Raw genomic sequence first — 23,575 nt, forward strand, 5'->3', positions numbered from 1 at the left:
CCTCCGTCTTTTAATTAACTTCTTGTTCCTGTCTTTGGTGAAATATTAATTATTTTTTAATCATCACTGGGATGCACTTTAAGGAGAAGCAGCTGGGATCATCCAACCTTAGTTTCATTATACAGATAGGTGTTATAATAATTAACTTAATTAGCTTGTCACTGCTTGCATAAAATATGACTGTATTTGGAGAACAGATATTGCTTTGCTGATCCAAGGTTAATTAAAAAATTGAGTGTACAAAAGGTCAGGCTGAACGGAGTTGGTGGCATCCTGATATCTGGCCAGCGGGACGAAGAATGTTTCTACAGGGGCTGGGACCGGACCAGCCCTGACAGTTCTGAAGCCAACTTTGGGGGGAGCCAACTATCATCAAATCCAGTAGGCTGTACCCATCTGCCGAGTTCTCTCTATATATTGGGGACTCCGTGAACCTCCACGGGACAGATAGGGAAACCATTGAGACACTTCCTTCAAGTGGAAGATGGTTCTTTGTGGTCTGTTGAGATCTGGGTGTACCAGAGCTCAAGGTAGTAAAAACAAGAAAGAATGTTCTGGGCGTTAGGTAGCTAATATTTACTGAATGTGCCTGGTACCGAGCTACGTGCTTTACATTAATAATTCATTTAATCCTCACCAGAATCCTATGAGACAAACAGAATTGTCCATATTTTAGGGTTGAGAAAACTGAGGGCCAGAGAGACTAAGTAACTTGTCTGAGTTTACAGAGCTAGTTAGTGGTAGAAACCAGGATTTGAACTCAAATAAGTTTGTCTCCAGAGCTAATTCTCAATCATTGCTTTTAATGGAAGAGTAACCCTACCATGTTGTGAATGATCATATGATGTGAATGAAATTAAGTAGCATTTTCTGGGGGGAAAGGAGACTTTATAAAACACAGACTCAGTCCTGCAGAACCTGGCTCCCTTGCAAGAAGAAATCTGGTAGTAAACCAGACTGTGTCATCTTAATTAAAAGGCTGGGGAACTGGTATGGGTTTGGAAGAGGAATTTTGCTCGGTCCTTGTCAATATGTGGGGGTGTTTAATGAGTATAACTGTTTCTGTTTTGTTTTGTAATTATGCAGTGGCCCATTAAAGCTTGATTTGCTTCCACAATCGGTCAAGACTTCTAACAACTCATTTGGTGGAGAGAGAGTGCTTCGTGGAGAAATTGATGACTTTGGAGACATTGAGGTAAGAGTGCACTCTGTCCCTTGCAAATGGCTCATCGAATAAGAGTCGGGCTGTCTGGAAAATAATAGAAATCTCAAACAGAGGTGGTTAAAAATAGTGTGAGACCCCACTGGCATCAGCCCTGAAATGTTAACCGTGCTCTCTGCGGCTCGGAAGGGGATTTCGCATTCAGCAGATGCTACGTGCATTATGCACGGGGTTGGACGATGATTGACCTGGAGCATTTGTTCCCGTTTCTAGAAAACGATCGCGACGTCCTTTGCTCTGAATCCTCGTGGACTGTGCTGGGTTTGATTCCACCTGACGGTTTACTGACTCCCGCAATTGGAATGACTTAAAACTTACTTTAAACTCAGCTAGTCGCTCAGCCCTGCTATTATTGCTGTTTGGGCTGTTATTAATTTCCCCCAGAGTGACGTGTGGTTTGGACTGGATCGTGCTGATGTGGTTTGTCATATAGGATGTTAAATGTAGGACAGAAGCTAGGGAACGAGGGAAACGAGAACATGTCAGTTCGTATTGTCGTGGTTGTGAATCACGTGTCGTATGCTGCTACTATTTGGGTCGATACTGTCCTTTTTTTTTTTTTTTAAACTGAAAGTGGAGAAGGAACGGGGAAATCAGAGAAGCCATAATGGGGTTCACATATACAGGACCATGCATAGAATTGGGAAGACACTGCATAAAATGCAATGGTACATGCAGTATATTGTCCCTCACAGTCGAAATAGCAGTGTCTGGGGGCGCCTGGGTGGCACAGCGGTTAAGCGTCTGCCTTCGGCTCAGGGCGTGATCCTGGCGTTCTGGGATCGAGCCCCACATCGGGCTCCTCCGCTAAGAGCCTGCTTCTTCCTCTCCCACTCCCCCTGCTTGTGTTCCCTCTCTCGCTGGCTGTCTCTCTCTCTGTCAAATAAATAAATAAATAAAATCTTTAAAAAAAAAAAAAGAAATAGCAGTGTCTGGGCAAAGAAGAAGCACGTGTCTGGGAGGAGGCAACAAGACCCCAAGAATCAGACACCTGCCTTAGCTCCCTCTTTCCTTGAGCTGATGGGAGAGGGCAGGTGGCAGAAAACAGGGGACATCTGGAAGGATGTCCTGGCAAGGTGAATGCATTCAAGAAGTGTGGAACATTCACTGATAATACTGCCCGCCAATAAAAGCGACAAATTGTCAGTATGCACGACAGCATGGGTGGATTTAAAAGGCCTCACGTTGAGTGAAAGAAGCCAATCTCAAAAAGGGACACACTACACAATTGTATTTACGTGATATTGTATTTTTTAAAGATTTTATTTATTAGAGAGAGAGAGAGAGCACAAGCAGGAGGAGAGGCAGAGAGAGAGGGAGAAGCAGACTCCCCACTGAGCAGGGTGCCCGACACGGGACTTGATCCCAGGACCCTGGGATCAGGACCTGAGCCGAAGGCAGACGCTTCCCCGACGGACCCACCTAGGCATCCCCATGATATTCTAAAAAAGACAGGAGTATATGATGACAGACCAGTAGTTGCTGATGGGTAAGGTTGAGATGAGGGTCTAACTTCCTAAGAGGGGCAGCATAGAGGAGTTTTGTGAGATGACACAATTAGTCCACATCATTACTGTAGTGTTGTTTACCCGATCTTTACTTACTCAGAGAACTGTATGCACACATGGACCAACTTACCATATATTAACTTGAAAAGCAATTTTTGAGAGGTAGGGTAAATTTATTTATTTACTTTTTTATTTTATTTTATCTTAAGATTTTATTTATTTAGAGACAGAGAGTGCACAAGTGCAGGGAGGAACAGAGGCAGAGGGAGAGAGAATCCCAAGCTGACCCCATGCTCAGCGCAGAGCCCGACATGGGGCTTGACCCCAAGACCCTGAGATCATGACCTGAGCGAAAACCAAGAGTCGGAGGCTCAACGGACTGAGCCACCCAGGTGCCCCCAGAGGTACTGTCATTTTAATTAAATGATTTCCATGTTTCTATTCTAACATGGGCTTAAGACAGTTTTCACAAAGATGTACTATGTTTCTTTTACATGAAATGGGGGCCGTATTACTTTGCGCCTGAGAGTTGCCTAGGGTTTACCATGAAAACCTAAAAAAGGCTACAAGCCTTACAGGGTTTGCTGGTTCCTTGGGGGACCCCTGTCAATGGAGCCCCAGGATAGGCATGCTGGCAGTTGGAAGTCACGCTCATCCCAGGTGAGCACCCCGATATGTCCCCGCTCAGCTTTCTTTAAACCATGCCTCCGCCGTACGAACAAGGACCCTGCAAAGGAATGGGGTGCATCTGTGTTTGTTTTACTGGGAAATTCAGTTACCTTGTGTAATGGGGGCTTATTAAAAGTGCAGAACCCCAGGAAAAGCCAGGCAAGGAGGCTTCCGGAAGGGCAGGAACTATTGGGTGGTTTGGGGTCTGAGATGCCTCAGGGGACGTCCTTAGCTAGAGATGGGGAGTCTTTGCTCCACGTCCCACTGCCAATGCTAATCGTAATTCAGCAGGGCTCACGCCTGCTACTTTCTGTCTAATTACTACCTGGTTTATTCCTTCCTCTGATTCTTCCCAGTTCACTCCTAGCATCTCCTTTCCTATAGCTTCAGCCAGTGACTACAATTAGATCTCAGCTCGGCTATCATCGCTAGCTGCCTTTCTTGAGGCAGTCATCCTGGCCCGGCTCACGTTTCTGTGCCCAGCCACATCACAGACCGCTGGCCAGCTCATGGATCGGCTGCATTCCATCTCGGGGCCTGTTCCAGGTCCAGCTGTCGCTGAGTGTGGGGATTGTCACCTGGCCTGTCTCGCGGGACCGTCTCATTCGGAAGAGGCTACGGGCTTGGAGGCACTACGGTGGTCCTGTCTAGGACGACCTCCCCCAGTTTGCAAACCATCCAAGACAGAACCCAACCAAATGCTAAATTTTGTTTAAGAGGCAACATTTACGTGCCAAGAACTATAAAGGTTCTGGGAGTTTATCCTACTTGTGAGCTATTAAGCAAAACGATTTCTATTTCCTGGATGTTGGCAGAGGATAGGAGTCAGAGACAAAAGCCTTTCTTAGAGCCTGGGGGGCAGGCCCGAGCTCCAAGCTGCTGGCAGTTGCCTGGGACTCCCGTGGCTCTTGGGGAGTGATGCAGGTGAGCTAGAATGATGCTTTCACAAACAGTGAGTTGCACCAAAGAAGAGGAATCCTGAGCTTGGGGGACTGATTTTCTAGCGAGTGGTACACAGGCCTGCTCCCTGGCTCAGGGGACGTGGAACCTCGTCCCTGAAGCCTGCTGCTGCAAACACAGCCCTGAGAAATGGACCAAGCAGACAGGGGTCAGGATCTCACATTGCTGGCATTCCCAGGGCCTTTGGTGGTGGTGAATTGCGTCTTCCGGCACCAAACTCTCCAGCTGGTGTAGAAATAATGGGGAATGCAATCAAACAAGAACGAGGATATCAATGCTCTCTACTTTCTACCGCAAAGTATTCCGAGAAACTTCATCATTATAAGATTAGAAAGTTACTCACTCTTAAGGCTGCCCCCCTACCTCCCTCCGGAACACAAAGGCCTTGGCCAACTGTAAGACTGCACTTACCCCCTGCGGCCGCGGGCTGGCACACTGCCAGGAGCCACATTCTTTGGGGGAGAAGGCTTACCCTTCTGGGCATAAGGAAGAGGCCAAGGGAAGGGGCAGCGGCTCACTGCACCAGGCCAGTGGGAGCTGGCACAGTCCCAGAGCACCCTCCTATGACATATCGCACACATCTCTGAGCGCAGTGGGTCCCATTCAGTCCTGGGACCTCAGCCTTGATCTCCCAAAGGTCATAGGCCAATCCGTCCACCTCAACGGGAACCCAAAAAATAACTCTGCAACTATTTCCTTCTTCATCTTTGCCCAAACCCCAGTCCTTCTCTTCTGGGGGGTTCATCAGTTTTTTTACCTCGGTGGGTCAAGGTACAAAGATCCCCCTTGTATAATGGAATGCGGGCCATTTTCCTGGGGTTGTCCTCCTAGGCATAGGTAAAAACCAGACCGAGGAGGAGAGCTTCTGTTTTCTGAGAGCTACCATAGACCAGGTAGTGTGTAATGTCACTGATTTTCACAACTCTACGAGGAAGATGATTTTACTATCCTCATGTTATAGCTGGGGGAACTGATATTGACAGAGGGTGAGAAATTTCCCAAGGTCACATAGTTAGGAAGTGGTGAGGCCAAGTTTTGAGCCCAACGCTAGAGGGCGATCAAGACTTCACCACTCCCCTGATATGTTCTTGGGTGTGGACAGCCTTGGGTCTCTTTGGAATTTTCCGCTGCCTGCAAGGCAAAGCAACAGTGCCATGTGGGGGAAAAGCTAGAATCAGGGCCCTTCTGTCTATTTTATAGGGTCATTGAGCTTTTCAAACGTTCCTCAGAGTGCTCTAGAAACTGTCGAGCAGTCCACGGCTAGAAGCGATCACGGCTTTTTGCTCTCAAATATCCAAAAAAATACAGACTCTGGCTTCACCAGGGGCTCTGCTATCACCGAGCAATCTGACAACAAACGTTAATTTCTGGGAGCCAGACGGCTCTCTTTTGATGTGTCAATTCTCGATGCATTGAGAAGGATGCTGAGTTCTCCCTGGGATTGATCAATGAACGGCCAAGGGGAGGAGAGGGTGGTGTTCATGCCTGATTATTCCGAGCTGGTCTTGGGGGGAAGCAGAGACACGTGAAGACTAAAGGAGTGTTCCGGGACGGCCCTCAAGAGTTGTGGGGGAGCCCCACGTACGGGCATCTGGCACAACTCCTCTTGCTCTCACCCCCTCAATACCAGAAGGTTCTTAAGTACACCCAACGCCCAGCAGCTTGGATAATTTTTCATCCTGGAGGCATGCCGGGGTCTGCCTCGGGGATGGGGAGCTGGGCTGGGAGCCATAATGAGAAGCAAATCTCCCCGGATTGGGGCCCATGATGTGATGAAAAGCTCTGACAGTGGATGAGATAAGCCTCTCATGATGGGAGCAGCGCGGCCGAGCCCACAACGTCGGCGTGGCTTCTATTAAAACCAGACCTCCTCCCGTCCCATGACCCACGCAAGTTTGTCTCACTTTCCACTTAATCAGTGAAGGAAACGGTTGGCAAAGGAACACTGATTGAAGCCCAGGGGCCATGACTCTGGGGGACTCGATCTTGGGTGTGCAGGGAGATGGGGCGGTGACATGCGTCGCGGTCCTCGGGGACAGCTTGGGACCTCCCGTTAAGTACGCCTCCATCTGGGTGGCCAGCCAAAGCCATCAGGGCCCCGTGTGAGAGGCCCCAAGTTGTCACCACTCTCCCCCCACACAGAAGTGTTTGCAGAGCAGTTCACAGCCCTCTGGGCTGCTATTTGTCAAAGAACTCCCCTTCCACTATTAAAACAAATTTAAACATATTTAAACAAAGAAAACACCTCCAGTCCCAGTCCTCAGGGGTAAGCACTGCTTACATTTAGGTAGACATCTTTCAGGTATTAGGACCGCAGGTCCATATGCAGATAAAAATAGGATCAAAGTTCAGACCCTCACAGTCCTCTGTGGCAGCCAATAGCCCCACGTGGCTCCTCGGATTAGAATTAATTAAAGTAATTATGGGGCGCCTGGGTGGTTCATTTGGTTAAGCATCTGCCTTTGGCTCAGGTCATGATCCCGGGGTCCTGGGATCAAGTCCCCCATCGGGCTCTTGCTCAGAGGGGAGTCTGCTTCTCCCTCTCCCACTCCTCTTGCCTATGCGCTCTCTCTCTCTCTCACTCTCTCTCTCTGCCAAATAAATAAATAAAATCTTTAAAAAAATTAAATAAAACCATTTCTCTAAAATAAAAATATATAAAATAAGTCATTTCTCTAAAGTTCGAAATTCAAACTCCTTCTAGCCTGTCATGACCATTAACAACGATTCCATAAATTTTCTAAAAGCTAACTGTTTATTTGCATGTATGGTTAACTGCCTTTTTTTTTTTTTTAAGATTTTATTTATTTATTTGACAGAAAGACAGCCAGCGAGAGAGGGAACACAAGCAGGGGGAGTGGGAGAGGAAGAAGCAGGCTCCCAGCAGAGGAGCCCGATGCAGGGCTTGATCCCAGGACTCTGGGATCACGCCCTGAGCCAAAGGGAGACGCTTAACAACTGAGCCACCCAGGTGCCCCATAAGGGCCTTATTTTTATTTCCAGAGTAGTTTACTGTTATTTTCAGGTCTTTTTCATATTGGTAACATAAGTTAATGTCCGGAAAGCCTGCATAAATTTATACTCCTCGCAAGCAGGGCATGAAAATACTTCTTACTCAAATCTAACCAACGGTTCAGGAGATCATTGCCCCTTCAGTGGCTGAAGCAGTAGCCCCTCAAAGATGTTGGTGATGCAATTCTCCCACGTCTGGTAGGGTTGACAACTGTTTGTGTTTCTTTGGTCACTTGCTTTTGCTGAGCTTTTGCCTGGTATGTTTATTCTTTTCTAATTGATTCACACGAGATCTTTACATGTGGAGGATAGAAGCCTCTACCATACAACTTCCAAGAGCTTGTTAGGGTTGGTCATTTGCTCTTTAATCTTTTTCTTCTTTTACTTACAAACAATGCAAAATTGTGTTTAGTCAGATCTCTGGGTTTTGGTTTTTGGGTTTTTTTTCCTTTTAGATATCTGCCCTTGGTAAGACACTTGGGCTCCGCTCTGCTAAATATTACATAGAAATGTTTACTGTGGGGGTGCCTGGGTGGCTCAGTCGGTTAGGCATCTGCCTTTGGCTCAGGTCATGATCCCAGGGTCCTGAGATCGAGTTCCGCGTCGGGCTCCCTGCTCAGCAGGAAGCCTGCTTCTCCCTGTCCCACTCCCCCTGCTTGTGTTCTTTCTCTCGCTGTCTCTCTCTGTCAAATAAATAAATAAAATATTTTTTAAAAAAGGAATGTTTACTCTGTTTTATAGTTTACTTTTGTAAGACACCTAAAACTTCAGCACATCTGGAATTTATCTAGGGTGTAGTGTGTGTGAGTTTGGTATTTACATTTACTTTCTAAATGGGTTAGCCAGTTCCCCAAACCGCTTATTTACTTATTTATTTATTTATTTATTTCATTTCTTTTTCTTTTTTTTTTTCTGATTTCAAATTTTGCCTTTATCAAATATTAACTATGTGCGTGCACACACACACACGCGGGTCTGCTATTATACTTCTATTCCATTTTATTACTCTGTCTTCCTAATTTGGTGCCAGGAACATATTGCTTTAATTATTATGCTATATATTACATGTTAATATTTGTGTGGTACGTCCTTCTTGTAACTCTTCTTTTCCAAAAATATTTTTGGCTTCTCTACCGTGTATGTGCTCCCATATGAATGTTAAAACCATTTTGTCAAGTTTCAGAAAAAGAGTCCCGTTCCTGGCATCCTTAAGGTAAAACTAAATTTCCAAAAAATTGATTTTTTTATCAATATTAAATCTTCTCATCCAGAAAGAGGGTGCGTCTTTTATTTTTTTTTTATTTTTTATTTTATTTTTTTTTAAAGATTTTTTTATTTATTTGACAGAGATAGAGACAGCCAGCGAGAGAGGGAACACAAGCAGGGGGGAGTGGGAGAGGAAGAAGCAGGCTCCCAGGGGAGGAGCCTGATGTGGGGCTCGATCCCACAACGCCGGGATCACACCCTGAGCCGAAGGCAGACGCTTAACCACTGTGCCACCCAAGCGCCCCAAGGGTACGTCTTTTAATGTATTTTCATTATTGTGTATCTCTTAGTAAAGTTTTTCAGTTGTCTTCTTGATATAGGTCCTGAATATTACTTATGAGTTTCACTCCCACTTTGCCAAAATCATGGTTAAATTTTTATCTTCAAGATAAAGAAGCAGCTCTGGGTTTCTGGGGTGGCGGGCAGGGGTAAGTTGGGCTGGGAGCCAAGCAAGAAAGCACATCTTCTGGACTGGGGCACGTGATGTGATCTTTTAATCTTTTTGTTGTTACAAATGAGATCTTTTTTTTTTTTTTTAAGTGATCACTACACCCAACGTGGGGCTTGAACTCACGACCCCGAGATCAAGAGGTGCATGCTCTTCCAACTGAGCCAGCCAGGCGCCCTGCTAATGAGATCTTTAAATACCACTTCGTTTTTGAACAAAATATCAGGGAATCTATAGACACGGCAAAATGTTTGAGCACTTATTTCATAATTAGCTTTTATTGACTGTTTTATTATGTTATCTCATGTAGGTTGGAGATCTTGGGCTTTGCAAAGAGATCATCGTTTATTTGCAAGAAATGGGTGTCGGTATTTAGAACGTTTACTTCTTTTTCTTATTATATAGAGCAATATAGTATAATGCTAGAAAAGCATGGCTATTTTGGACAGACAGACCTGGGGTGAATTCCAACTGTACCATAACCTACTCGCTCGAATCTTCTGCAATTTATCCAATTTCGGAGGCTCAGTTTCCTCAGTTGTAAAAAGGAATAATGATACCTATTTTACAGGGATCTTCCGAGGATTAAACAAAATGTTGCCTTCAGAGCACAGAGCCCAGTACCTGGCACATGCAGCCTACTATTATTGCTTGCCTGATTGCAGTTGGCTGGAACTCCCAGAACCTTAAATAGTCACCATAACGATGGGCATCAGGCTGTAATAGTAATAGATCCATTGCTAAATAGAAGTACCAGGCACTCTTGATGACGATGGTGGTGATGATGACAGTGACAACGACTAAAGTTTATTAAGCATCTGTGCCCCATTCAGCACAAACAGCCATAAAGACAATCGCAGGCAATTGTTCCAATATCTGGCGAACTTGCTCCTAATCATATCGCTTTTATTCATTTATTCCGTCATTCAATTAATTCATTTACCAAGCCTTTGCTGAGCATGCATTGAAGTTCTCGCTATGCCTCAATTCTTACTGTAGTCATTTTGGATACGGTGTTGGTTATGTGATCAAGAGGGGAGAGACAGATAAATGAATGGACGATGGAAGATAATTGCATCTATGCTCCATATATAACCCGCCCCCCATAGAACCACACGCATGGGGGCGCCTGGGTGGCACAGCAGTTAAGAGTCTGCCTTCAGCTCAGGGCGTGTTCCTGGCGTTATGGGGTCAAGCCCCACATCAGGCTCTTCCGCTATGAGCCTGCTTCTTCCTCTCCCACTCCCCCTGCTTGTGTTCTCTCTCTCGCTCGCTGTCTCTATCTCTGTCGAATGAGTAAATAAATAAAAAATCTTTAAAAAAAAAAAAAAAAAAAAAAAGAACCACACGCATGCGTATGTCATAGTGTTGCCCACTGGCACGACTTCCCATCCATCACGTGTGGAGTATCTGTCCTCACTGAAAGCAAAGAATGAGGTGCAGGGTTTCTGATGGGATGAAGAATAGAGCTAGCCTTCCTCTGGTGCAAGACCAGTCATACAACCATCATTTACCGGTTGCTAGTAATAAAAAGGTGGGTAAGATGGGGATCTTGCCCTTGAGTCGTTCATCGTTGAGAAAACCAGATGTGAAGGAGCATTCTATCAGAACAACATACACATGTTATAAGACCACAGGGAGAGACAGGCTTCTAAAGGAAGGCAGTGGGCTTGCTAGCCCCTTTGAGGGATGGGAAGGAGATGGACTGTAGAGATGGTGGGAGTGAGGGCTGGGTGAGTTGGGAGACCAGGTGGGTAAGAAAGGACAGGCATACGCGTGGTGGGAACAGCTGTGCAAAGGTGCAGACGCACCCTGGAACTGATGGTTTAACTTGCCTGGGAGCTGGCTGTCCAGGGAAGGCAAACTGACAGGAGGCAGGCTGGAAGTAGCCTGGCTACAATTAGAGCTTTTCTTGCTTGCTTTAATGAGGTTAGAAGAGTAAAGAAGGGAAACATGGTGCCTTGTTAATATTCATTGCCATGATATTTACCGGAGCCGAATAAAAATAAAAGAAGTAAATATAGCTTTCGCTGGGAAAAGACTGGGGACAAAATGAGGGCCTGAAAGCATCTACTGCTTCGGGGGAAAGCAACGGAGATATTCATTGTCTTTGAATTAGCTCCGTCACTCCCTTTTTCTCTTTCCACCCTGTCTTCCTCTCCTCCCAGATCCTCACTCAGCAGCAGGTTTCCAGGCTGGGTGGACTTCTTATAACACTGATGAAGAATGTTAGCCAGTGCAATTGAAGATTATGTAGGTTTCTCCCTAAAATCGTACACGAATGCTATACACAGGAAGGATGCACCCCCTTGGCCTCTATTATTTGCTGGTGAATCCAGAATTTGGGGACTGATTCCTTTGTCCGCCAGAGTCAGTTTCTCGTTCTTTCTTCTCTCTGTACCCTGTTCTCTTCCCAGGTATTTGGGTCTGGCAGGCCATTAATGGGCAGAACCCACAGACACAAGGAAGTGATTTTATGGGCTTTCTTCCGGGCTCAAGCACAATTTTTTAAAATTCCTTTTGATCCTCTAAGATCCCAGCAGCCAACTCTGGTTAACATCACCAAGATGTACCCAAAGCCGTCCTAGGCGCTAGGCTTCTCGTGTGCCAAGCCGTAGGCAATCCCGTCCCCTTGCCTGGAACTGGAGGCATCTTGAGAAGATTCAAGCAGACAGAAGTGGCAAGCTGTATCATTAACATGTGACCTCGATCAACGTTTACATCTGTGCAAAGCATTTTGTACTGATTAAGTCTCTTAAAAATTCCAATGTTACTGCCCGGCTCCCTCAATCGAACAGCTTCACCCTCAGTCCTTATATACAGAATTGCTGATTCGGAGCCTAGGAAGAGCTCGAGATGGATCCCGTCCTGAAACTTGAGCCTATTCCTCTGAAAGCCCGAGTGATGTTTGGCACAGAACTGTCACCAGAGTACATTGAGGGCTCGTGTGACACGGGTGGAAAGCAGAAAGCTGGAGGAGGCAAGAGCCCCAGATTTTCACTGCTTCCAACGGTAATCAGACCTCTGAGCAGATAGTGATTATTGCCTAAATATGCATGAGACAAGGCTGTTACCCTGAGAGCCCCTCCTTCAGCTTCTGATCAGGCCTGGAGCGCTGAGCCCAACTCGGGGCTCGATCTCATGACCCTGAGATCATGACCTAAGCAGAAATCAAGAGTCGGACACTTAACACACTCAGCCAGCCAGCTGCCCCAATTCTAGTGTATCTTTGAGGGATTTTTTTTTAACATTTGCATTAATTAATTAATTTATTTATTTCCTGCCCCCTCTCCCACTTAACTAAGATATAGTTGACATACAACTCTGTATAAGTGTAAGGCATGCGATACAATGATTTGATATGAGTAGACTGGAAAATTAACTTAACATTATCACCCATCACAGTTACCAATTCTTTTGCCCTTAAGATGAGAACTTTGGGGGCGCCTGGGTGGCACAGCGGTTAAGCGTCTGCCTTCGGCTCAGGGCGTGATCCTGGCGTTCTGGGATCGAGCCCCACATCAGGCTCCTCCGCTATGAGCCTGCTTCTTCCTCTCCCACTCCCCCTGCTTGTGTTCCCTCTCTTGCTGGCTGTCTCTCTCTCTGTCGAATAAATAAATAAAATCTTTAAAAAAAAAGAAAAAGATGAGAACTTTGAAGATCTGCTGTCCTAGAAACTTCCAAATACACGATCCGATTTTGGTAACTATAGCCATCATGTCGTACATTACACGCCCAGAACCTATGTATCGGACAACTGGATGTTTGTACCTCTTGACCACCTTCACCCAAATCCTAGTGTTTCTTAATTGACGTCTTGCTTAACTAATTCACTGAATTTGAGGGAGGTATTTGAGCTAAGTGTACCAAGTCTCTCCACCTAGACAGAAAACTGAAGCTTGAATAACAATATAATTAAGACTAGTCGAAACTTACGGAGCACCTGGGTCCAAAATGCCTCACCGAGCACTTGGGTCCAAAAGACAAAAACCAAAGATTAGCATCAATCTGAGAGGCTGTCTCTAATGGTGAACCACAGGGCTCTACCCTACAGGACATTTTTACTTACGCCGGGTTTGAAGGCAGATTTTAGGGGCATTGTATTAGTGGGCAACACCGTGAAAACCCTAAATAATGGAACTGAGCCCATCAAATGATTTTCTTCTTCCTCTCTCTCCTCCAGCCCTCCCTTTGTCTCATTCATCTTTGCGATGCCTAAAAGTGTACAAACCTGCACAGGGCTCTTGAGGGATTAAATGAGATGAAGGGAAGTGGGTGAGGTCGTATCATCCCACACAGTCTTCAGTCTCGGCCCGGGGCTTCAGGAAGGTATGGGACCGTAATCTCCTGAGCGGTACTGGAGGGGACAGGACTCGAACCCTAGCTCCCCTGCTTGCGTATTATTTAAAGATTTATGTATTTATTTATTTGAGAGGGAGAATGAGCAGGGGGAGCGGCAGGAGAGAATCTCAAGTAGACTCCCCTCTGAGCTAGGAGCCTGATGAGGGGCTTGATCCCAAGACCCTGAGATCATGCTCTGAGCCAAATTAAGAGTCGGATGCTTAACCGACTGAGCCACCCAGGCACCCTCCTGGCTTGCATATGCTCTGCCGCTCCCTGAAAACAGACAGACTCTATGGGAGTGACCCCATCTTCCTTTCGAACACAAGCATTCAATGCAACAAAATGAGGGTTATGGAGATCGGCGCTCGCTCCATGTATTCTTTTAATCAGGCAACCAGGCCCGGGAGAGAGCAGCTGCCACTAACATGTGCTCCTGCAGATGCAAACACATCAAAAAGACCACCAGAGCTAAAAATAACCAGGACAGAAAATGCATGAAGGCCACAAGATCGAGAACCAGCACTTTAGGTGGGCCGCTGCGTGTGCTGGAAGTAATGATTCGATGCTGCAGACTAAAGTGGACTCCAGGACACCCCGCGGTCTGACTCCCCACACGGATGTGGAGAACATTTGGCAGAGAGGGGTCAGCTGATGTGCCCACGATCACCCAATTAATTACTACCAGTGTTGGCTTCTTGGTGCCTGGCTCAGCACACCTTCTACCCTCTCGCATTATCCTGAGTCTAATAATGATCACGGAGGTGGTCATAATCATGGAAATCATAGCAATAATCCTAATAACAGCAATGATTTCCTTTTGTATAGCTCTTTATGGCTTAAAGATCTTGGAGGGTTTCATGAGGCCGCCAGAGTAGGGAAGGGGCACAATCGTGCCTTGTTAACAGTCATCGTCATGATATTTACTGGAGCAAAACAAAAAGTAAATATAGCTTTGGCTGGGAAAAGACTGGGGACAAAATGAAGAACTGAAGGAAAATGCTATCTCGAGGTATGAACAAAGGCGATGTTAACTTTCTTTGAATTTGTATAGACTCGTCATTTCCCGTCCCATTCTTGTCCTTCTCTCTTCCCAGACTCTCAGCCAGCAGCAGGTTTCTAGGCTGGGTGGACTTCTTACCACACTGATGAGGATACTCTATTTTACATTAAAAAGAGGTACAGCAAATATCATCCCCATATTACAATGAGGCAGTAGAGGCACAGAGAGTCTAAGTGATTTGCCGAAGGGCACACAGCTAAGGAGTGATAGAGAGGAGATGTCTTGGCTTACGGTCCAGTGCTCTTTTTTACACAGCCTGTTGACCTCCTGGCTGTTACTGAACCAGACAGAGTGAGTTCCTGTGAGGGTTTGTTCTAAACCTTTTTTTCTTTTTCTTTTTTGTCAGTTCTACAAGTAGAGACCGCACAATTCAGAGGACACTATCTAGGGCTTTTGGTATGTAGCAGAGATCTGATTCTGAATCCCTGAGGGGTAAGGAATGAAAATATTCTGTCTAACTTGGCCTTCTGCTTTGAAATCAATGATGTGTCAATGTCCTGGGGCCTCACCTCCAGAAAACAAATGCAACTTAAAGTCTTATAAATAAAAATGACAGCAAGAGATCTGATTCTGAATCCCTGAGGGGTAAAGAATGAAAATATTCTGTCTAACTTGGCCTTCTGCTTTGAAATCAATGATGTGTCAATGTCCTGGGGCCTCACCTCCAGAAAACAAATGCAACTTAAAGTCTTATAAATAAAAATGACAGCAAGAAGCAGAACCTTGACTTCCTGTCTCTTTGTGAGGTCCACTTTGCAGCGCACCCCGTCTAAGACTCAGGGCTCAGATCCCTCTCATCACTCTCCAGCGTGATGGGGGGGAAGCCCCATCTTTGGGGTCAGGGGGCTCGGTCTGAAGCCCAGAACCATCACTTAGTAAATGAGTAGCCTTGGGCAATTCACTTAACCATGCGATCTGTGCTTTTGTAAAATTGGCATGTTAGAATATCTAACGCTCAGATCTGCTGAGGTGGCCGTGCTTGCCCCCAGGTAGGAATCCGATGGATGTAAAAGTGCTTTGGCTTGCCCCCGCTCCCCCACCCTCATGATGTCCCTGAAGCCAGCAGCACTGGTTTGATGCAAACACTTCGCGACGATTTTCCAAGCAAGACTGGGCCCTGACACCTCCCACGTGCTCACATCACATGTCAGTGACAGGGCACAGAGGCTGAGGAGTGACCTATTATCCTTGACGAAAAGTAACGCTATTATAAAAACCCGACTCCGTTGTGGTACCTGTGATGGTTAATTTAGCGTCAGCTTGACTGGCTCCTGGCGTGCCCAGAGATTCAGCTAAACGTTATTTCTGGAAGTTTCCAGGAGAGATTAGTATTTGAGTTGGTAGACTGAGCAAAGAAGACTGCCCTCCACAATGTGGGTGGGCATCAACCAGTCTGTTGAGGGCCTGTAAATCACACAAAGAGGCAGAGGAGAGCTGGACTCTCTTTCTCTGCCGGACTGATAAACGGGGACATCAGTCATCTCCTGCCCTTGGACTGGGATTTCCACCATCAGCTCCCCTGGGGTCTCCAGGCCTTTGGGCTTGGACGGAATTACACCACCAGCTTTCCTGGGTGTCCAGCTTGCAGGCAACAGATTGTGGGACTTCTCAGCCTCCATAATCACATGAGCCCCATAATTCCCCATAATAAATCTCTTTCTCTCTATCCACACTGTTGGTTCTGTTTCTTTGAGTTTTGTTATTGTTGACCTGGATTCTCCCAGTCTCATTTTTCCTTTATTTTTGTAAAGATCAACCTCATAGCTACAGCAAATGACTGACCAGTATTTGTGTGGGTATTTTTTAGCTTACACTGGGGGGCAGAGTAATGCATACCCCCCCACCCCCAAGACGTCCATACCTTCCTTAATCCCCAGAACCTGTGAATATGGTGTTACATGACAAAATATGCTTTGCCGATATGATTAAGGTACAGACCTTGAGATTAGAAGATGATCCTTCTCTAATCATTGGAGTGAGCCAACCCTCAACAGATGAGTCTTTGAAAGTGAAAAGCCTTCCTTCGTCAGCTGTGGAGAGGGAGAGGGGTATGATGATGGAGGCGGGGTCAGAGAAATGCTTTGCTGGTGGCTTGGACGGTGGAGGAGGGGCCGAGAGCCAAGGAATCCGGGCAGCCTCTAGAAATGGGGAAAGGCAAGTAAATGGATTCTCTCCCACAGCTTCCAGAAAGGGATGCAATCCACCCAGTGAGGCCCATGTTGGACTTCTGACCCACAGAACTCTATGATAATAAATCCGGGTTTTAGGGGCGCCTGGGTGGCACAGCGGTTTAGCATCTGCCTTCGGCTCAGGGCGTGATCCCGGCGTTATGGGATTGAGCCCCACATCAGGCTCCTCCGCTGGGAGCCTGCTTCTTCCTCTCCCACTCCCCCTGCTTGTGTTCCCTCTCTCGCTGGCTGTCTCTGTCGAATAAATAAATAAATCTTAAAAAAAAAATAAATCTGGGTTTTAAGTTACTCTGTTGGTGGTAGTTTGTGATAGTGTGTTATAGCCAGCCCTCAGAGACAGGGTGGACCCTCACCCAAAATTCAGTTCAGATGTGAAGACTAATGATGTCACATGTACCAAAAGGGTACAGAAAGTTTGTTACTCAACTAATGGAGCTTTCAGGTCATTCCCAAGCGGGTCCAAAAATGGCTTGAGAGAGCAGGGAAAGGGGACTGGTGTGGAGATTTTATGCTGGTTAGGAGGTGGGGACAGGGGGTTCCTGGGCATGGTTTGATCTTCTCATCAACGCCAAAGGAGAGAGCCCCCAGGCATTCTTATCATGGTAACCAGGTGTGGGGCAGAAAAGGAATAGGGTGGGGGAATGCTTGAACACCATCAGCAAACATTAAAAAAAAAAAAAAAGGAATCTCACTCTATTTCTACTCACAGTGGAAAACCAACACAACCATCCTTCTCTAGTTGCATTTAAGCACCACTCCATCCATCCACCCACCCAACCACTTATCCAACGTGTATCTGCCATGTACCCACTACAGCTAGAAGTGATGGATGTACTGATGTCCCTGAAAACAGTTTTTCTCCTGTTGTGTTAACCGTCTGGTAGGAGTAGACGTTGAACGGATTTATAATTAATAGATTATTTGCCAAGTATCACAATTGTGGTATATGGAGAAGGCTCAGGGAGAACAATGGAGAAAGAGATTTTTGTTCCTAGGAATTCTAGGGAAATTCTCACTGAGAAGATGATGATTGGTATGCTTCTTGAATAATAACCAGGAGCCTCAGGCAGAGATAGGAGTTAAAGCTCTTTAGAACTCTAGAACAAATCTTGACAAAGGTGTACAGGCATGACGTTTTATCTGTGTGGCAGTAAAGTGGATTACCTGGTGAGGGTTTTTTTTCATCCTCTGATTGGATGTGGGTTTCAGATTGGTGAATGGGATTTGGAAGAAAAAGCTGGAATAGTGGGAAGGATGACCAACACTTACCTGCATGCTGACCTCAATTAAGGATGGAAATTTGTTTTTAGCTTAAAGTCATTGAGTTATACCCAGTCTAGTGCACATGAAGGAAAACACGTGATGCCTATAACATGAATTGGCCTGGGAAGACATGGTTTCAAGAAAAGGAAACTAATCAGTAATGAACCCTTCTAGCATAGGCTACAATTGTTGTTGTTGTTGTTGTTGTTTTCTCCCCAATGATGGTCCAATGAAATGAAGCACAGAGTACATATAATTACGGGATTGCTCACTGAAGGGAATGTGTGATGGGAAGGACTGGCAAAGGAATAAAGCCGATCATTAGGATTCAAAATGTGTCTCGTCCCCCTTGGGTCCTCCTCTTTGTGACATTCTAAACATCCTGGGACATGACTAATCTTTGAACTTTCCTTCCCCACCCCAATGGTCTGGCAACCCTGGTAGCAGCCTCCCTGCTCATGTGGGTATAGCTGGGGGAGCCTGCATTTTTACAAGAATTCCAACGTTAATGTCCACGTTCTGTCGGAGAGAGATGCGAGCCTTCTCTAACTCCTACCCCCTGCCTTGTGTTGCATTCTTGCTTCCCTCTCTCTGTTTTGTATTTTAGACTTGAGAGGTTCTTTTCATATATATAACAAGTTCCTGCTTTGAACTTAAAAGTAAACATTATGAGAGAGGGAAAAAAGTATGGTCCAATCGAACTTGAAATGCTCAAATATGATTAGTATTAGACTGTGAACTCCCTCTGCTTATCTCTCGGAGCCAGCTGCTGGGAGCATTTTGAGGGATCAGGCTGGTTGTTGTGGTGCGAGGTTTATAAAACAAAACATAAGCCCTAAATGATCTGAGGATAGACTCTCCACAAAATCCCCTTTGTCAAAAGCTCAATCTTTCTAATTTCTCCCCCACCCCCCATCATATGGACTAATCCCAATTCATGGAAGCCAATGGGGAAGTAAAACAGGTTCCAATCATAATCTGGCCATGTCCCTCTTCCTCCTCTCTGTATTTCTGCTTTTCTCTTTTTCTAAACTTGCCTGGCTACATCTAAGTCTTCCCCAATTGAGGAAACAAATTATTTGGGTCATACGGGCCACTAATGCCATTTGTAAGCCAAAAAAAAAAAATGCTGCTTGGCATTTTGAAAACTGATTTATTAATACACACAGGGGTCTCGTATGTCAACAACTGCAAATTATGGATAACGGATTTACATCTTCTGTAACTTCATGGCATCATTCAACGGGACTTTATAAGCTAAAAAAAAGGCTAAATGATAAAGTGGGTTTTAAAAAATCTCCTTTTACACTAGCTGCTTACATCTTTCATCAAAGAGAAAGAAAGAAGAAAACAAAAAATATGTTTCTCTTAATTCATTGAAAAGTTTAGCTTTAAGGCGTTAAAAGACTTTAAACCCATGAATTATTATGTGTACGATGCATGAATCAACGACAGAAAGAATTGGAAATGAATGACTGGTTTGCATCAATCTCCAGTGAAACTACGTACAGGGAAATGAATTTGGGATTCAATCAAATAAGGAGCTAGCATTAAGCTCCTGCTGAACACACTACTCTGAAAATACTTGAAGAATGCTAAAAGGGGAAGATAATTTATGTCTATCTTCAGTGAATGTGCACTTTTGGGGAGACACCAAAAGTTGCGTGTTGACCTATCTATTCCCAAAAGAGGCCAAGGATCAAAGGATCATTAATTAGTAAATAAGCAACACAGATAATCGGGGTCACTAATTGAGGGCCATGGGGTATTTCTGCAACATTGGAGAGGTCTGTGAGGATGTCAATGAAAAGATGGAATTTTTTTTTTTCTGAATTTGCAATGGAATTGGAATCCTAGTTGGTGGGAAAAGCAAGGAGGACATCTCAGAAGAGTGGGACTGATAAGATATGGAGAAGGATGTTCTGAAGGCAGTCATGGGGCCAATGAGGAGAACTGCTTTGAACTTTATGTAAGTATATGCTCTTTTTGGTCTGGCTTTCTTGTGTTCACCATTGTATCTGTGAGGTTCATCCATAGTGTTACCTATAAAAAGTTCAAAAACAGGCAAAACTAATTTATGGTGCGAAAGGTCAAATGATTATCAGAGAGGTTTGGAATTTGGAGAATTCAAGAAGAGGTGTGGTTAAAAAGAATACCAAAACATCAAATACCTAAGAAATGCCCAGAGAAAGATATTCAAGACTTCTACATTGAAGACGACACATAATTACTGACAGTGAATGGAAGAAAATACCATGTTCATGGATTGGAAGATTCAGTGTTGTTACCGTAGCTTGTTTTCCTGAAACTGATCTCTGTATTCAATGCAATCACAATCAAAACCCCAGCAGATCTTATTTTTGTGGAAATTGACAAGCTGATTCTAAAATTGATCGGGAAATGCAAAGGGCTAAGAATAGCCAAGGCCAGAAAAGCATAAAGATCATTACACTTTAGAACATTATAAAGGCTATAGTAATTAAGACTGGTTCGCTGATATAAGGATAGGTACATTGGTCAATGGAACGGAATGGAGGTTTCAGAAAAAGATTCATGTGATTGTAAATGACCTGATTTATAATAAAGTTGCCACTTACATTACTGGTGACAGTATAGGTTGCGACACTCACTTTGGAAAATGGTTTGATAGTACCTAATAATATTAAACATATAAATACTCACTGACCTAGCACATCCATATTTAGGTAAACCAATAGAAATGTGTACATGTGTGCATCAAAAGACATGTACAAGAGTGTACAATGTGACATCACTGCTTATTATAGCCCCCAACTGGAAACATCCCAAATGCTTATCAACACTCGAGGAGATGATAAAAGTTCACTCATACCATGGAACACTCTGTAACAGGTGTCTTGGTGCATTCCGCTTACTATAACAAAATACCACAGACAGGTAGCTTATAAACAGAACTTCATTTCTCATGGTTCTGAAGGCTGGGAAGTCCAGGGTCATGGTGCTGGAAGATTTGGTCTTTGGTGAGGGCCAATACCTCCTAGCTGTCCATTTTTCACTATAACCTCATATGATGGGAGGGGCCTCTTTCATAAAGGCACTAATCCCATTCACAGGGGCTCCACCCTCATGACCTTGTCACCTCCGAAAGGCCCCATCTCCTAATTCCATCACATTGGGCATTAGGATTTCAACATATGAATTTGGGGGGCACAAAAGTTTTTCGGTACAGGGTCAGATAGTAAACATTTTAGGCTTTGCTGGCCATATCGTGTCTGTCACAACTACTTACTTACATCCTCTCTTGTAGTGTGAAAGTAGCCACAGACAACCCATAAATGAATGGATGGGCATGGCCATGTTTCTAGAACTTTATTTATGAACACTGAAATACGCATTTCATATAATTTTCATATCACAAAATATTATTCCTTAGAAATCTTTCCCAACTGTTCAAAATATAAAAACCATTCTTAGCTCTTAGTTCTATCATTAGCTGTGTGTGCTTGGGTAAGCTGCTGCACCTCTCTGTTCTTTAGTTTTCCTGACGTGTAAAAAAAGGGGATAACTATGGTATTCACTTTGTGGTGGTGTTGTAAAAATTATGAATTAATCCACATAAAGCCCCTTGGAACAATGCTGGCATGCCCTAAGCACTCAATAAATGTTAATTAGCATTACTGTGGCCAACAATATTTTTTGCCTTGGGTCTTACACTCTAGCCTGTTAAGATGTTTATAAACTCTCGATTCTGCCCTATATTATGTTTTCTTTTAGATTACGTCTTGGGCTGGGAACACAAAGAAGTCTTTCTAAGTCACATGTGGTCCAGGCCGGCTCACCAGGAACACGATCCTGGAGAAGAGCCTAGGAAGGCAGGCTCGTAGTCATAAATAATGTAAATATCCCTCGTCTTATTTAGAATGGACATATTGCCTGTGAAAAGTTCGGTGTGAGGAAGTGCTAGCTGAAGACTCAGATCTGGGATTCCAAACAAATACATATTTCCATTCGGAACGAATCATTTTTTATAGGAAACAGAAGGGACTTTTCGGACAGGTACATGGGCAATATATTTAATTACTTGCCTCTTCTTCCTGTCTAGGGTCCTGTATGTAGAGAGTGCCCGAGGCAGGATCCTTCCACCTCCAGGAACTTTATAAGGTGTAATTCTGCTCATCCACCCTAAGTCTTTTCCTGGAAAAAAAAAAGGCTGAAAATAAATAAAGATGGAAATAAACACATACCCGCTATCCTTTAGGTTCGTTAAGGAAAACCAGGCTGGCAGGCAGGATGTTCCATGACTTAGAAAGAAAGAAAGAAAGAAAGAAAGAAAGAAAGAAAGAAAGAAAGAAAGAGAGAGAGAGAGGGAGGGAGGAAGGAAGGAAGGAAGGAAGGAAGGAAAGAAAGAAAGAAAGAAAGAAAGAAAGAAAGAAAGAAAGAAAGAAAGAAAGAAAAGAAAAGAAAGACACAGCTTCTCCCCCACTATAAATATTTTCTGTTTAGTTATTTAACAGATTTTATTGAGTGCTTAATATATAATGCACAAAAGGCCAATGAAATTCCACATTAAAGGAATCTTTTTGACTTTGTTCTTTATTTAAGGTGATGTTTCTTTAAAGTCTTTGACCACAGAATGTCGCAACCTTCTTCCTTTTTATCCCCCTCCCCCCCCCATCATACCCATTCATATCACAGAACACACTTTGGGAAATGCTGAGTTAACCAGTCTTTTATTGCTGGATTTTGAGGTTTTCCAGTTCTTTGCTGCCATAAATAACACTGTGGTGAACATTCTTATACCCCCCGCTTTGCACGCATGTGAAATTCTCTCTTTAGGAATAAATTCCTACGGGGGGGGGGAATGGTTAAGCCAGAGGTTCTGTTTCTTTGTGTGTGCACAAAAGACCCTGTGTAGGTTTTACAAACACTAGGGGATCATAGACTCATAAAACATCGGGGTTGGAAGGGACCCTGGAGAAGTACCATCCCAAGCCCTCCCGCAGCACCAGGCAGACCAGGGCTGGAAGCCAGGTCCGTGCGCTTCTCACAGCTGCTCAGTGGAGGAAAGGCATCCTGGAGGGAAGTCACGGAGGCATCAGGGGTACCCACCTCTTCATCTGCTGCCTCAGGCCCCTTGCCTTTCTTGCCTCACGGGCTTTCTCTTTCAAGCCATTGTGCCATATTTACGAGCCACGGGGCATTGACCAGAAATCAAATGGCAGAGGAACTGAGATCCAGTATGGCACCCACTCTTCCCCTTAAAGGGCAGCCGAGAACTCGAAGTGCCCCAAGGCACCTGTGTGTGTGCGTACGCGCATGCGCAGAGGCACGCTCATGCAGGGATTGCTCTGGGGGAGTTTAGGCTCAGGTGATGCCACGTGATCATGGATTTCCCTGCAGCGCAGCTCTGACCCCGCGGCTTAGATCGCCTGCAGAAAGGACGAGGCTGCCAGTCTTGTGAATGATTTCCCACACTGGCCCACTGCTTGTCGTGGAACTGGCCTCCGAGTGGGGAGCGGATGTGTTTGCAGGATTCTGGTCGCTGACCTGAGCAGCCTAGGGCACGGGAGAGAACCAGAGCCCAAGGAGACCCAGGGCGGATTCAGAAGCTGGCCCCTGGACAGGGACCGATGCATTCCGGGCGTCTCCCTGGTG

This window comes from Ursus maritimus, unplaced genomic scaffold (assembly GCF_017311325.1).
Source record: "Ursus maritimus isolate PB19 unplaced genomic scaffold, ASM1731132v1 scaffold_14, whole genome shotgun sequence".
Taxonomy (NCBI): Eukaryota; Metazoa; Chordata; class Mammalia; order Carnivora; family Ursidae; genus Ursus; species Ursus maritimus.